We start from the raw sequence: 19,181 nt of genomic DNA on the forward strand, positions 1-19,181 counted from the left end.
AGATAGATAGATAGATAGATAGATAGATAGATAGATAGATAGATGTTTATTCAGAAAATTATTCGATTCTAATCTTCACAAAGGATTTAACATATTGTAACATTGAATTACATCTGCGACAGGAAGTAATATTTTCTTATCATTTCCTTTGCAGTGGATTCGATCACGTCATTGTTACAGGTAATTAAATATATTAACTTGGTCGAAACTTCCATGTTTTATATTTACTTCGGTACTTACGGGTTATATATAGACTTTATTTGCTCAAAGTTGAAAAGGTTTCTGGCATTACTTGAAATATCTAGCCGTCATTTTGAATGCGTTATGTCAGGTATGTTTCTAGTTCACATAGACCATGAAATATAAGCAATATGAAAAGACCCATTCTACCTACGATTTCGACTGAATAATGGTAGTGTGGTCAAAAGAAAATAGTGATTTCTTATTCAGCCAACAGATCAATTGTCGTAGATGAAGTGTAGATTCCATTGATGTGAAGCAGCACACCGTTGGCATTTATTCCATCGATATTGATAGTAGTAAAATCTCAGAGTGTATAGAGGCGAGACAAATACCTTATTGAAGGAATTTAGTAACCATTGTAATCGTCAATAACGTTTACACGGGGTCACGAAAGATTACAGATTATGGTCCAGCGAAACCACGTGAAATATCCTGAATAATTTCAGAGTAATGTATGCTCAGGTACCGATATAGAATATTGCTTAGCTATGCATACAGAGAAATCGCATGAAAGAATTCTCTCTAACAATACTATAGTGTACATATTAACGGTAAATTCATTAATATTATTGATTGACCTAAAATTTATGGCAAATGTTAAACTCTAGGCGCAAGTGTGGTTGGATGGCTAAGAATCTCACATTGAAACAACATGATTTCGTGTTCAGTCCCGCTGCATGATATCTTGAACAAGCGTCTCCGACAAGAGCTCCGGGTTGACTGATGTCTTGTGAGTTAATTTGGAAGGCCGAAATTATGGGGAAGTCTGTCATGCTCAGTTATTTCTAAGAGCGAGAGAGTCAGAGAGACAGAGACAGAGAGACAGAGAGAGAAACAGAGAGAGAGAGACAGAGCCAGAGAGACAGAGCCAGAGAGACAGAGCCAGAGAGACAGAGCCAGAGAGACAGAGCCAGAGAGACAGAGCCAGAGAGACAGAGCCAGAGAGACAGAGCCAGAGAGACAGAGCCAGAGAGACAGAGCCAGAGAGACAGAGCCAGAGAGACAGAGCCAGAGAGACAGAGCCAGAGAGACAGAGAGAGAGGATAGTACCTTCAAAACGCAGGCGTGTCTTGAATGCTTGCAAAAGAGCGAATACCGCTAAAAGACCCCATATACATTATATCAGACATTGTATGCCTGGGATTACATTAACCAATGTTTCCTTGCTTTTGTAAGGAAGTCCAGGTTACTTTGTTGTTACTTTGAGCAGAGCTAACGGTTACGTAGCTAATTGAATTTATATGTCATATTGGTTTCAAATTTTGGCAGAAGAGCAGCAGTTGATTAAATCGATCCCAGTGCTCAATTGGTTCTTATTTTATCCACCCCGAAAAGATAAAAGATAAAGTCGACCTTGGCGTTGATTGAATTCAGAGCATAGAGGAATTCCGCTAAACTCGCCGCCTTAAATTCGTCTGAAATATTATACATTGTATATCAAGCATTACATTACCCATGTATCTCTTTTTAATTTTGTTTTTGTAAGTAACTGCGGTGTTATTCCAAGACGGTTTTTGTGTGCAATCCAGTAAGTGTAACGAACACGTAGCTAAAAGGAACTATGCATGTTATAACAGGCATATATCTAGGACAATATTAGCCCGCGTGTCCTTCTTCTCGAATGGCAATGCAATGTTATTTAAAAGGATGCTATTACTTCTTGTATAAGGTCTAACGATCATACAAGCTGAACTACCGCCTTTTTGTTTTGCTCTAGTAAACAAAGGAACCTTCGAATGTTCCATATATTTGTCAGGGCACTCAGACGTTTACACACATGTCTATGGTATTTCACCATTCGTAAGCAAGTTAAAGAATAGATAAATATGTACGTAATAATAAATAAATGAATAAGTATATAAACAAGAAATGGAGAGGGACAAGCACAGAAATAATTCGACAGATTAACCACAAGAAACGGTCGACTAAAAGTTAATTTTGCTGGTGTAGTGTATTGCTCTGAGAGTAATAAGCTGTACATTATAAAATGGTTGAGTATGAGTTACAAAGCTCGTGTAAATATCACTGCCCTGATAACGCTACAGCAGATCAAATAGCTCAAGGCGTACTTCTTTAGTTCTATATTTATATAAGCATGCGCATGTGTACATATGTTCAGCTGTATAGTTGGGTATATATATATTTATATATTTAAATAATACATGTATATATATATATATATATATATATATATATATATATATATATATATATCCTCTCTCTCTGTCTCTCTGGCTCTGTCTCTCTCTCTCTGTCTCTCTGTCTCTGTCTCTCTGTCTCTCTCGCTCTTAGAAATAACTGAGCATGACAGACTTCCCCATAATTTCGGCCTTCCAAATTAATATATATATATATATATATATTTATATATTTAAATAATACATGTATATATATATATATATATATATATATATATATATATATATATATATATATATATATATATATATATATATATATATATATATATATATATATATATATATATATATATATGTATAGGCATAGGCAGAGCTGCGACATTCTTAAACACGCAGTCATTATCATAGTACACACGTATTACTCATACATATCTTGAAATGAATTTATACGTTTGTGTACATACGTGTTTATAAGCAAACATATGACGTTTATATTATATATGTATTGTTGGTATGTATGTATGTTTGTAAGTATGTATGTACGTATGTATGTATATCTATGTATCCCCATAAACAGTTACACAAATATATAAGATTCCATTTAGGCTCTCTAGATGCTGTTATTGCAATGCCCTTAAGTTAATGCAGTATATTATGTTGTCACGCGTCTGGCGAAGCCAATGGCATATTCTTATGAATTTAGCAGGAAAAATTGATGACGACTGGTGATAGAACTCTGATGGAAATGTGAGCAAAAAAATACTTTGGAACTTTGGAACCTTAAGGGATATTTGGTAAATCTATATACTACCAGGCGTACATTATGTACATCCATACCAGTGTACATTTATACATGCATATGTACAAACTTTTATATATAAATTCACATACATAGGATAACATAACTGGTCTATGTATCTATATACGTGTGCATGTGTGTGTGTTTCTCTGTGTGTTTGTGTGTGTGTACGTGTGTGTGTGAGTGTGTGTGTGTGTGTAGATCTATGTATATGTGTGGATGTGTTTTAAAGGAAAATGACCTGAAAGAAATAACTCGAAGGCCAGTTGCATGTACTCCAGGAGGAGGAGGACGACGAAGAAGAAGAAGAAGAAGAAGAAGAAGAAGAAGAAGAAGAAGAAGAAGAAAAAGAAGAAGAAGAAGAAGAAGAAGAAGAAGAAGAAGAAGAAGAAAAAAGAACAACAATAACAGCAACAACAATAATAATAACAACAACAATAATAATAACAACAAGCAGAACAAAAACAACAACAACAAGGCTTCTCCACAAAAACTGATCCTATTATTGAAGCACTGATCTCAGATATGATTATAGAAGACTAAAAAGTGATACAGTGTAAAATTATGGACATTATTGCCCATTTGGATGCCAAAGAAATTGAAAAAAATATTGAAAAATATCAGGATCTTAAAAGAGATATGAAAGAGATTGTTGAAGGTTAAGGCGACCATTATTTGCTGTGGTAATTGGTGCAAATGCGCAACCCGACACTGCAATCCATGGGGCCACAGGATTGAGACTCACCTTGTCCATCCACCAAAAAGGACAATCCTGTATTCTGAGTCATAAGAACGATTCTTGATATTTTGGGGTGGATGGATGGAAAGCGATATTAATTTGACCGGCTCTTCAAGCTTTCGCCTATCGGTTTCTTCAATCAGTGAAATAATTTTTTTCTACTTGTGTATTTTTAGATTGAAGAGAAGTCCACGAAAAGAAATTGGTATGTAAGATATTTTTAGAATTTGTTATCAAATTTCACCGAAGTTACCACTGTATTCTTTATATTTTGTTGAAGATTCAAAGGCAATAAAGTGTGCAGGTAGATTAAGCAGATAGTTCAAAAAGAGGGTGGGCTAAAGTGAGGTTTAGGTGATTTGTTTACTGTATATATATCGAGAGAGAGAGACAGAGAGATCGACAGACAGGTAAATACATACATACATAAATATATTTATATTTGTATTTATTTATAGACATATATACATATACACATATACACATGTATATATGTATAAACACATACACACACGCGCGCATATATGTATGTTTGTGCCTTTGAGTTTAAGTGTGGGTATGTATGTTTATGTGTATAAATCAGAGCACGTAATTACGTGTGCGTCAGTTTTCGTGTAGTTGCGTGTACATGTGTGCATGTGATACATCAAATGCTTATCCTACATGCAACGTATAATTTCCAATACTCCTCCTTCAGATAATTTTGAATGCAAATTAAACAACAACCAGGGAAAAAATAACTAAACAAGAACAACAGCAAAGCGAAACGAAACGATATTCCGAAACGAGTAAAATTTAATTATCTTATTGCCTGCAGTTAATAACTAACTTATGTTATTAGTAATTATAATAGTATGTTAACGGATCTCCCTAATGCCCTCTTCACAAGATCTGTTCGTTTATCCATCAACTCGCGGTCTCAAAGATGTGCGTACTACTGAAAATGAAAAGAAAAAGAACACGAACGCGTCACTTGTTAATATTATACTATTTGTTGTTTTAACGCTATTACAAGAAATAATGCAATTTGGGATATGAGATTAAAACAGCAAACGATGTGACCTTGTAATTAGTTGGCAGAAATGGAACGAAGAATAAATAAAATAGCAATGATAATAATGATGATAATAATAGTAAAAATAAAACAAATAAAATGAAATATAATATTGTTTCTAAACGTGTAATCTTGAGAGCAATCTTTGGCTAATTACAAAACTGTTACTCTCACACAATTATTACGTGTCGTTCGTGTGTGTTTGAGTGCGTTTGTGCAAGAGTGAGAGAGAGAGGGGGAGAAGGAAAATTTGGATAGATTTCATGATATGCGACACTTACTAGCATTGGTGAAAGCTGTTGTACTGAAGCAATGATTTATATATGTATATAGATAGATTTATATCACTCATAAGGGCACATGAATGCGCCTGCCTGCTAGAAATAAGAGTTAGAAACCTCGTTCAAACAACCAAAAATAATACTGAAAATAGCAACAGAATCAACAGTGCTCGGGCGAACGGATCGAAAAATTCGTTCACATCTCTATATAGCATAATGCTATATATTTCTTAATATTAGTATACACGTGATCACCCGAGTACTGTTGATTCTGTTGTTATTTTCAGTGATATTTTGTGTGGTTTAAACGAGGATTTAAACTTTTATCTCTAGTAATATTGATATAATTTTAATTCTATAGCTATATAATGGTATTCAAACTTTAAATAGTATTAGCGAAACCGTTTATTTTGTTGGAAGAAAAAAATCTTTTGTATAGTATTGCATAATATTTTTGTTATGATATGATTCTAATATATGCTTTAATCTTGTAAAGCAAATCTGTGTTTTTCATCTTATTTTTTCCTTATATATATATATATATATATATATATATATATATATATATATATATATATATATATATATATATATATATATAAACCTGTACTGTTAATTGTTCTATGTTACCAATGTACAGGTATGATACTCTGCTCCTCTATCTAGTGTTGTACGATATGGAGCATCATATGCAGGAGGAAATTGTGTGCGGAATATGATAGAAGAAAAAGAAATAATCATAATTTACAGAATATATGTATGATCTCCAATATTTTTATAGAAAGTACACAAGTTGTCGCTGAAGTGCAAGATTGGATAATTGTTATGTAATTATTACTACACTTTGTGAAACACGTGTATACTCTATAAGGCATTGGATATCATACCAGTTTTGTGTAAATCAGTACTCATACCAATATTTGGAAAGCTTGATTGGACGCTTGATGAGACCCGAGCCATTGATGTGACAAACCGGAAGTTACTAAGCAGCACACATTAATTTGAACATCATCAATGACGTTGACCACCTCTGCCTAAAAGGAACACAAGGCGGCATAGGCTTCACATCAATCTAGACTGCCTTTAAATGTCAGCAACATCTTTTAACCACCAAGTGTCGAAGTGCATTCCTTGATCAAGTTTGCACACATGAAGCTGACTCTACTGCATGGTATCATCAGATGAAAGGATGATCATCAAAGCGTGTCTGTTATGAACCAATTACTGGATTACTAACGCCCACTTTGAAGGATATGCGTTTGCAATCCAGGAACAATAAATATCGACTAAATGCCTGATGCAGAAAAAGCAGCAAAATGTGACAACCGATGCAGATTTTGTGGAGTGAACGCCGAAGATATCACCCATTTCAAAGCAGTTGCCCGAAAATGTTATCGCGGTATATCTACCGATGAGATGTATTGTTGTAGCTAGCACACTGTATAATGAGATCCGTCGGAAGGATAACTCCGAGGACAAAAAAATAAGAACTCGCAGTATAGTAAAATTCATGGACACGTGATAAAAATGAGTACTGTAATAATATGTAAAAACAATAGACATGATATAATGATTTGGGATAGAGAAGAGAAACGATATAAATGATTAATTTCGAATAAATAACTAACCATCCGTAGGTAAATATAGACGTAAAAGTTAAGTGTATATGTACGTATGTATGTATGTATGTAGGTAGGTAGGTAGGTAGGTAGGTAGGTAGGTATACATGCATATGTCTGCTTTGCATGCGTGTGAATATGTTTCTGCTTTAGAAGGAATGTGTGTGTGTTTGTGCATGTGTGAATTTGTTTGTTGCTACCTTGATATAAAATGGAAGTCTTTATCTATTTACCATAGTCCAAAGAGTATATATATATATATATATATATATATATATATATATATATATATATATATAGGATTCATCTAATTAATTAATATGATTAATCCATTAATTCCTATATTTTTATTAAGTTAATTAATCCTTTAATTATTAGATTCGCTTCTGGCCAAGTCGATAGAGCAGCAAACTTCAATCATGAAATGATCTTCTGTAAAAATAAAGTCAATAGATACCGTTAAGACGCCAGATCACAGTTGGTGCTGTCGGTGGTTTCTCTGATAATTACTATATTGGCTTTCTCCACTTTCTCTACACTGGGTGAGAAAGACATCCGAAATAGTTAACACGTTATATGTTCCAGTGATAATTTAGATTTAATATATGATAACCAAATATTGATTTCTTCAATCGAAACAAGTTCACGTTTAGTTATACTCAGTTCAAGGAATTCCATGACGGGTATATATATATATATATATATATATATATATATATATATATATATATATATATATATATAAGGTTTTACTTTTCGTAATGAGATAAAAGTTAGATATACAATAAATGAGTTATAAATGTAGAAGGGGCCACAACAAGTTGGGAGAACCCGTGTGATAGATGTGATGATTTAAACTTTGACACCCATTAAAGGAAGTGACGTTTTATGATCTCATTTAACCTGAAGCTAATAGCAACAACACCGAGATCAACAAAATATCAGAACAAACGTCTGCTTTGAAACAAGAGGCTCATTACGTCGAAGCTTCTCCGGATTTACGAGTCCTTTAGATAAATAAGAGAGTACAACACCTCTCGAATGGAACAAGAGCAGGTAACAAAATTGGCCTTCATTTACCATAAGTGTTCACCTTTCTGCTGACTGAACTGGACCAATGGGAAAGAAGCGCATAGCTAAAGGACGTAACGTGCCACTCTGTCCAACAGTCGAACCCAAAACCAGCAACCTAACCAGTGAGCTATACTTCTACACATAGCGATAACAAGACATGAGTATTTCATTAGCTAAGCGTGGAATTCAAATCCTCTCATGGCTTACAAAATATACAGATAATTTGTCACTGCATAACTTTTTCCTAAATAGCTAAACAACTACAAAGTTCTCGGTGTTGTCCCAACGGTTGAATGCTTTACGAAACATTACATTAGTATTCGTCATATTATACTTACTTGGCACAGACCCAGTCTCACACCATAAGTGCGAGATTGTCATCTCCTTCCATACATTAATTCACGTCACGTTCATTATTACATACTCACATACATTCAAACGGCTGGTTTCATGTTTGCCAAAAGTATAAGCACTAATGTAAATTATGGCCACGTGATATACACATGCTTCGTAATGATTTCATTATTAATCAGACTTGCCTTAATAATAAGCGTTTATTGAATTAATGAATGATATTCAATTGAAGATTATCCATTAGCTTGTCACTACATTGCAACTAACTAATAGGTAAATTGAATGTGGAGAGAGTACATGGATGATGTTGTTGTCCATATATGTATAAAGATACACACAAATGTATAAGTATATATACACATATAGTATATATATATATATATATATATATATATATATATATATATATATATAAGCATATATATGCATACATATATACATTCATAAATATATATGTATTTATATATATATATAAATATATATATATATATATATATATATATATATATATATATATATGTGTGTGTGTGTGTGTGTGTGTGTGTATGGAGGTGCGGTTGTGTGCGTGTATGTAAGTGTGCGTATATTTGCGTGTATAGACATATATAGATATATATGCCCATATCTATATATATGTATAAACCTATATATGTGCATATATATATGTATACATATATATATATATATATATGTGTGTATATATATGTATATATATATAAATACATATATATATATATATTGCATATATATATTACACACGCACTCACATATACATATATATGTATGTATGTATATATACACGTACATACAAATAAACACGTTTATATATTTCCAGATCTTTCATATTCATAAGCGACTTAGAGTGTTTTATGTACTCGAATGAGTCTGAGGACGAAGCAAAACGGATTGCATTGACTTCTTTCTTTAACAAACCATATATACAAGCATCTATTTATACACACACACACACACACACACACATATATATATATATATATATATATATATATATATATCTTTTATTTGTTTCAGTCCTTTGACTGCGGCCATGCTATGTATATAATGTACATAGGTCTATTTCATTATTATTATTATTATTGTTGTTGTTGTAATAAAGTATTTTCAACGGATCGATTTTGAGCTCTATTTAAAGTTGATATATATATACAAAAACTTAACTGTGAGATTGTTAACAGATACTATATTTTTTACCAAATTTTTGTTAAAAAATATATATTTAACATATATATATATATATATATATATATATATATATATATATATATATATATATATATATATATTAATGAAGAGCGTTGTAGAGTTCTCTTTGCTTGAAGCATCGTAATATAAAAGTTAGATAGATAGATAGATAGATAGATAGATAGATAGATAGATAGATAGATAGATAGATAGATAGAATAACTCGCTTAGTTGTAAAACCGGAGATCTTGTTCTCTCCTGTTATTTGATTACCTGGCATTTCAGGTGAACATTTTAGTGCCGTTTTGCAAGTTGTTATTGACTGTAGATTTCAACACGTTTGCGGCTGATAGCCATTTTCTTTAGTATAATTGTGAAGCGATGGTCATACTCGTCAGCGAGTCGGCAGCCACTATATATCGGAAAGTTGAAATGAAAGGGTGGCGTTAATAAGAAACTTGATTTGAATGTAATTATAACGTTAACACTAAATTAATAAACGTGATCTGCTTGTGGTTAATATTTTGCTTAAATGCAGCATTTGATTTGGAGATAGGCAAGTGTTATATCAAAAAAGCTTTGGTGCAATGAACTTATATAGGATTAATAAATGCTCAGTACCATGTGTGGAAATAGTTATTTTAGATTGATACCAGATAAATAATGTACAATATGATGAAGGGAAAAAATGGACGAGAGGATAAAATAAAATGTCTAGGGTGGAATGTGCTGTGTTAAATAAGATTATAAAGCTACTTCAGGTATTTCAAATGAGAAGTAGCAAGAAAAATTTGCATTTTCTTTTTTTTTTTTTTTTTCCTTACCGACGACCAATAATTTTAATAGTTCCTGCTCATTGACTCAGAGAAATAAAGTCGAAAAAAACGTTCTGCACAGATTCAATTGCAAACAGGGATTTATATTGAAGTCACATTCATTGTGGTTGTTTCAGACTCGTTCTTTAAGTCATCATTAGCATAATCAGCCAGGAACACTGCAAATAGATTTGTTTCTCTAACCAAATTTTCGATTGCGAAATATGTTTTAAATGCAGCGTATAAGTAAAATTCATAAATGCAGGATGTTGTTGATGAAGACAGTATGATATTAAGAGAATGATTTCATAACTGAAAAGATATCATTAGCACCTGGCGAACAGTCGATTTACTGACGTTCATCGTGCTGTTATTTAACTGGAAGTGTTGATTCTTTAATATAATAACATTATAGAATTAATGCACTGAACTGCAAGAAAATATAAGAAAAGTATTTGTAAAGATAATATAATATTGAAGCCTTCAATGTTTGCACTTGCTTTACTGACAAGGAAAATCAAAACAAGAAAATATTGAAGAATCAGCTGACATGTTTGTACCTTGTACAATTAAGGTGAAAGATAAATATGTTCATCTGAGGTGGCTTAAAAAAGAAAGTACATATAGATACCTTTGCCGCCACATACAAAATTAGTTCTATTCCAAAATGGCTTATTTTCTTATAAGACATTTGAGTTAAAAGTAAAGATAAACTATTTTTCGCAATTCTTGCCAACGAATATAATAATATATCCTACAATAAGCAATTTAATTTCTGTAGCCATGGTTTCGGAAAATTCTTCGTGGCAAATCAACAATTCTTTAAATTTTTACTGTTTGCACGGGATAAAAAATATATATATTTGTCTCCACTTAAACGTAGATGTTTTGTTAGGACAAACGTCACTGCGGTCGGTAAGTGGGGATAAATACTACCCTCGGTATCAATAATATATATTCTTTAACGATATTTCACTCTATTATAGATGCGCCGACAAGAATATCACATTTATGTAACTGTAAACAAATATGTGGTAAGCAGTATACTTGAGAAATTTCTGGAATGACCAACGATTTAGAACTTCGACCAAAAATTTTAGTAACGAATTTCAAAGCTTACTCTTTAAGTCTCGGCTAGATCAGGAGGGAGTGACGCCTGCTTTCAATTAATTATTCGTAATTATTCAGACCCTTTGGAGCTTTGGCAAAATGAATGGTTAGAATTAGATGCAATAGTTCGGGGCCTTATATTTAAGTATAATATCCAATTATATAGCCCCGAACAATTGTATTTAATTCTAACTGTGATCATGTTGCTAAAGTGCCAATGTTGCTAAAGTGCCATTGAAATAGAGACGTTTCATTTCTTCTTTGAACTAAATCACGAGTTGCTCTTATATTCTCATTTATAAAGATTAGTGCATGAAGACGAATTGTCAACAAAAGCTGGACAGTTGGTTGGTGAAATTACAAAACAGGTCTTATTAGATATGAGCGATGGATAAAGGTTCTTTCCATACCTTCTATCGTGATATTTATGAGTGTGCATGTGTTGGAAATATGTATGCATGTGTATGTGCATAAGGCAGGAATACACAATTTCCAATCGCAATTAGTATCATCATGTGTGTGTGTGTGCGTTTGTGTGTCAGTGTGTGAGTTTCTGTGATATATCAAAGGTAAGACAAAAAATGTCCTTCTATAAATGCCTACTTTCTTGCGTTCATACAATCAAATTACGCTCACAACATATAATTTCAACATATTATTTGTACTTAGTATATTATAAATTATTCATTTCATTGTAATTCTTGACATGCTTAGCATTCAGCTATTATATATGCATGTATAAATGTGTATACACAAACACACACACACACTCACACACACACTCATACACACACTCACACACACAAACACACACACATATATATACACATATATATATATATACATATCGAGGTCTCATTCTTCTGTTGTCACTTTTTATTATTATTATTATTATTATTATTATTATTATTATTATTAATATTATTATTATATGTGTGTGGTGGTGTGTGAATAGGTATGTATTTTACATACATATATATACACATATACAAATGTATGTATATAGATATGCTTATATATATATATATATATATATATATATATATATGTAAATATATATATATATATGTATAGATACATATATAAATATGTATATGTACATAGATATACAATATATATATATATATATATATATATATATATATATATATATATATATATATATATATATATATATATGTGTATAGATTGATAGATATGCATATGCTTTTGTGTGTGAGTAAATACGTAAGAAATAGCACAATTCTCGTGAACAGCAAGAGGCCTCTTGAAAAATCAGTGGTTAACGTTAGTCTTGCAGCATATAATGCATAATGACGTGTACGCTGGCATTGTATCTCACGTGACCCATTATTCATTACTGACAGCTAAATGAACTGAGGCCATGTAGAATAAAGAAAAGTATTCTTCTCAGAAAGAGAGCACAAGCCACTCGTCACATTTGAGCACACAGCTCAACATTTATCGTTCAATAATCCATATTGTTTCTACAAGCTCCTACATTGAAGTGTGATTGATGTAATGAAAGCTATATCTTCCTATATTGTTATTGAGGATATGGAGGATGGTAAGAGTGGAGAGAACTTGAAGACAGAAAAAGAATTAAGATGCAATAAGTTTGAAAGATATTGTCTTTCCTGCTACCATCATCATCACTACGGTCCGCACGCGCACTCACGTGCAAATATAATCCATGGTTCATTCATATCAAGATCAAATTTATTTTACATAGTCAAACATGCCCTTTAAAGTATTATGAGCACAGCCGACGCCATTTTGAGAAGCTGTAAGTCGAAATAAAGATATTTATACTGTATCTATCGTAGCTGCCTTCATTGAAGTTAAATCATTACAATAGGAAAATGAAATGTATACACATAGATTCCACTTAACAAGAACATAACACCAATATATAGCAACAATTTATATTGTTATAACGCATACAATAACAATTTATATTCCCCTGCCTCTGTTTGAGTTTAAAGAGAGAGTGATAGCATATCATTTAGGCGTGGTACATTTGTAAAATAATTCTTGACTCTAAAAGTGCATTAGATATTGCAGCAGACCACAATAATCCCACTTTTCATCAAATGCAGCAATATTAAATAACACTTAAAGCATGGTTGTGTGAATGTACTGAAATTCTCAAGTGGTATTTGAGAAGTTATACAAGAATTCAGCAGATCTCCAGATCAGAAGGTGATCATACGTGAAATCGAATAGCCATCGTTGCATAAAAGTGATGGATGTATGTGTTCGCGCCTTTTGCATCCATGCACTTGTAACATTATCTGTCAATTTGTAAATGTGTATGCGTTGGAATATCGAACTTCAGAAGCATTCAAAAAGACATTTACATATGCAATGAATGCGTCTGTGCTGCTGCGGGTATACAAATATATTGAGTGTGTGTGTGTGTGTGTGTGTGTGTGTGTGTGTGTGTGTGTGTGTGTGTGTGTGTGTGTTTGTGTGTGCGTGAACGTGTGTGTGCCTGGGTGTCTCTGTCCGTGTGTGCGCGCGTATGTATGCGTATATATATAGATATATATATTTGTGTGTGTGTGTGTGTGTGCATGTGTGTGTGTGTGTGTGTGTGTGTGTGTGTATGCATGTATGTATATATGTATATGTATATAGATTAATAGATACAGATTTATATATATATATATATATATATATATATATATATATACATGTGTAAGTATACCTATATGTATGCATCCAGCTATTTATCTAGCAATTGATATACATATATGTGTGTGTGTGTGTGTGTGTGATGTGTATGTTTTGAATGTATGATATGTATGTATGTATGCATATATGGATGTATGCATGTGTCTGGATGTGTGTGCTTTTATCACTCTGTCTTAATATATGTGCATCTAGATATCTGTCTGATCAAGCACGCATGTATGTATGTGTGTATATCTGCGACTATGCAATATATACACAGAAGCAAAATACATAACAGACCGTTCTCAAAACGGTTAACCTTCTAACGTCCAGTCCAACGGGATGTAAATAGATAACATAAATACTACCAACATGCAAATATACTCACTAATAATACATCTAAATGTTTGTTTAACTACCTCTTAGAACCAAAACGAAAACATACTGAATGCATTATTCTAACATCGTCTTCGCCCTGACAGCTGAAACAAGCGAAAAAGAAAAAACAAAAAGAAGTGCTAGATGCAAAACTGCGAACTACAGCTGAAAATGTTTATAAATTATGTAATACGCTAGATCGAAAAATCTTTAAACAGACTCTCTCACACAATCACCCGGCATTTAGTTTTATTACTTTCCTTGTGTTGTTCATATATATATAGATACAGGCTTTGTGGTTAGGGAGATCACTTTGCAGCAATGTGATTTCATGTTCAGTTCCACATCTGTCTTCGTTTTCTTTTTCAGCTCTTTCTGGGACCATATGTTGTCTTGAAGAGCAGAAAAGGCGTCAGTGGATTTCTTAAGTCGGAGAAATATTTCAGTATCGTGGGAGCATCAAAAGTTTATTGTACTACCGAGTAAGATGAAGCGTTAACCAACTTGCAGACTCTTCCCATCGACGTGGATGGAAGGTTCCACACAGGCTGTACCTCGTTCTGGTTGAAACAGAAAAAATGTATTATTCAAACTAATTGTCAATTTAAATATTTTTCATGACTGGGGCAAACTGTCCATGAAACACTGCATATCAGCGACAATGTGCGAGACCAGGTTGCAAGAGATGTAGAGGTTGTCGCAGACAAGATTTAGGTGTATTGCCGATTTAGCAACAAAACGGCGTATTTTGAAAACCTTTCCTGTGCTGCTATATCGTACATACGTACATAAATATAAATGTAAACATACATAATGTGCATGTGTGTGTGTGTGTGTGTGTGTGTGTGTGTGTGTGTGTGTGTGTGCATCATATTTTTAAAGGATTTTAAAACTTCGGGAGATAAGAAATATATATTTTCAAGGGTAGAAAACGATTTATTTCTTATCTCTCGAAGTGATAAAATTATAAATATTAAGGTGTGGTTTCATGGCCCAAGGGCAGACGTCGATTTTTTTTCTATGCAAAGAAGTTATAACCAAATAGTCTACAAGCTTTTATCTATATATTTATATACTTCGCGTTTCACCTTTGAAGACGATACATATATATATACATATATATATATATATATATATATATATATATATATATATATATATATATATATATATATATATATATATATATATATATATATATATATATATATACATACGCATACATACATATGAAATATACAGATATATATATATATATATATATATATATATATATGCGATAGAGTCAACGTGTATAAGTCCACGTGCACGGGTGTGTGAATGTATGCATATTACTGGCCGACTACTAAGTAAAGCTAAGGGATTTGAATAAATTCCAATAGTTAAGGTATCGACGGTTGTATATATATATATATTTTTTTTTCAAAACGTTTTGTCAACTTTCCAGAACATAACTGCCAATAAATCGATGGCATTGCCAACCAATATATATATCAAAGGTTAAACTTTGCTTCATATGCGTCTTTCTTTAGGCGAAAAAAAACTTATCAACAATGTTTTAATGAGATTATTAAGTGACTCCTGAATAATCCAGGAAGATTATCCTTAAGTCACAATAAAGCAGTCAAAATGTATTGTCTTTCGTTTTTTTGTTAGGTTATTTAATGATTTACGTTCTTAAAATTCAAGCAGGATATTTCAGCGTCAATTTATAGCCGTACGATACTAAATAATCAGCATCTATCGTTTGAAATCAGCTTCCTTGGCTGCCAAATTGCCAACAAAACATTTGTATTTTTCAAAGATAACACAAAAGAAGCAAAAAGAAAAAATATAACTTCAAGTCTTGATTAGCTTAATTATTTGTTGTCTTAGGTGTTTTATCAACATGTCCACATAAATCAATGATATATAAAAAACAAAAGATTAATAATTGTGTTTTTTAAACATTCGCCATCTCTTTATATATTTAGTTGACGAAAATGTTTTCAGTCGTGGTTGGATATATATGTTTCTGTACCATCATCCCCAGTGGCCAATTAATTGATTCAGCTGTATACTTTCTGTCTCTTAACAATGTAAACTCTACTAGCTTATTCCTTCCGGTTTGAGAGGCTGTGCATAAATAATAATAATAATAATAATAATAATAATAATAATAATAATAATAATAATAATAATAATAATAATAATAATAATAATAATAATAAATGGTAATAGTAATGACTCTAGAATTTCAGGAAAGCTTGATCTATCCGTAACGTTAAGAATTTTTTTTTTTAATGTTTACAAGTATGTAAACTATGCATCATATACCACAGCAGCTGAGAATTTGTTGTTTACGGTAAATTGTGATAGAAAAAGAAACAAGAAGTACAAACGTATATTATGAGTATAATTACAAAGAAAGATACATGTAATATGTGGCTCTCGTAACATATTTAGATTGTAAGAAAAACATTTAAAGATGCATTTCAAAGAGACGACCATTGAAACAGTTACAGTCGTGTATAATAGAATAACCCTTAGTTCGAATGAATATCACAGCTATGCAAAGATAATTCGTTGCTATAGGTAACAGTTAACCAATTCCTTGGACGGAAAGTTTGGGAATCTTTCAGGAGTTGATTTTGTTCAATCGTTGGAATAATGAATTACGGAGAATGTGATGATAATGATTGATGTTATTGGCTTTGATACGGTTTAGCACTTCAGCTATGATTGGGAAGATTTATAATTATGATTCTGCGTCTAGAACCACATTATCAAATATAATATTTCATTAAGAAAGTAAAGTGCAAAATGAGGTAAATCTAACTGATATTTTTAGCAATTTGAACAGTCGCTTAGTATTACCAATATTAGTTCTAGGCATTAATAACAAGGATAGTGGTGTGGGAGGTATGTGTCTGATTGTGTGTGCGTGTGGTGTGATAATAATCGCTAATTAGTGATAATGACGATAAAAAACGATGGTGATGATAATACCCGTGTACGTACACGTTATTCTGTATATGAATCATAACATTTAATTTTACTTCAAATCATTTGTTTTCGTTTCCATTGGGTCATGAAAGTAATTGGTTATCAAAGAAAAGGGTCACAAGGCCATCGCGTCAGAACATTGGGTCAGAAGAGCGCTGGGTCAAATGTCAAAATTGATGACCTCTGACTTACTGCCTTTGAGAGCTTGTCGATATTTGCCCCGAGGTAACACACTTCTCATTGAGATCAATTTATATTTTCTACTATTTCCGTTTATATATTCTTTAGGCTTTCGGTCATTAGTTTTATTTGATTATGTAAGCTATTAGTAACCTTAATGTATTAGATACACTGACATCAAGGTAGTTTCTATTGATTATTAAACAGCAAGGCAATAAATATTAATTTCGTACAATGGTACGAAACTAATGTTTCTAAATGAGGCATACTTTCGATTTAACCGTCATCAGAAGAGTGATGATGCGTATCAATTATTCAACGAAAGCGCAGACGAAACGAGTAGAATTTGAACTTTGCGCATATATGAACAGAATTTAATATTATTACGTATTCCGAATGACTCTATACATATTTTTTTCAAACATGGCACCTACTTCATTTAGAAAATATTTCACGAACGTTCGATTGGCACAATTATTAATGAAATTTTAATGCACGTCACTTACATCAGATAGATAGATAGATAGATAGATAGATAGATAGATAGATAGATAGATAGATAGATAGATAGATAGATAGATAGATAGATAGATAGATAATCTCTGTCGCCTGGATTCGTGCACGAATAATTTAGTTGAGAATTATGATGAAAATATTTTATCCATCTCCTGCAAAATGCACATTGAAATTCTAAATAAAATGTTTTTTTTTCCTTCATCCTCACACGCGCTTCAACACCATACACGGCGTCAAAAATCAGCTGAAGCAATTGAATTGACTGTCATAATTCATAGAAATTATGCAAGACAACGTAAAGCATTTGAGAGATCTTCTTCTTCTTATTATTATTATTATTATTATTATTATTATTATTATTATTATTATTATTATTATTATTATTATTATCATTATCTTCTTTCTTTTGTAACTTTACTGTCGTTATGTTTTTCTATTTCATATCTTTGAAATTGTATCCATTTTCAGAGATCTTGCGCTTATGAGTGTATTCTTCGATATATTTGCGTGTATGTATGTATGTATGTATGTATGTATGTATGTATGTATGTATGTATTATGTGAATGAGTGCTCATATTAAACATTGAAAAATTATATAATGTGTGTGTGTGCTCTTTGTTGTCTAGTAGAAATTACTGTATGTGTCTATATCAATCTTTATATGTGTCCGTATATTTATGCATATACACTTATATGTTTCTTTCAGTGTCGTTATACGTTTTTTAAATACTTTCGCACAAGTATTTGTGTGCGATTTCTAGATGGAAAAAAAATCATAGACAGAAATCTTTCTTGTTTCGATTTCATTTTTTATTCCTTTCTTCAGTTGTTGAAACGAAAATAGCAGACGCACCCATACACGCATAGACGCACACATAATTATGTGGACGCATAAATACACACGTTCATCCATATATCAAAAGTAAATATATAAACAAATATATACATCTATAAAATGTTTTTTTTTTTTTTAATCTAATTTCGCCTTTTTTCATGAATTTTTTAAAGATTTG

The sequence above is a fragment of the Octopus bimaculoides genome, chromosome 19 (assembly GCF_046866305.1).
Source record: "Octopus bimaculoides isolate indiv1 chromosome 19, ASM4686630v1, whole genome shotgun sequence".
Lineage (NCBI taxonomy): Eukaryota > Metazoa > Mollusca > Cephalopoda > Octopoda > Octopodidae > Octopus > Octopus bimaculoides.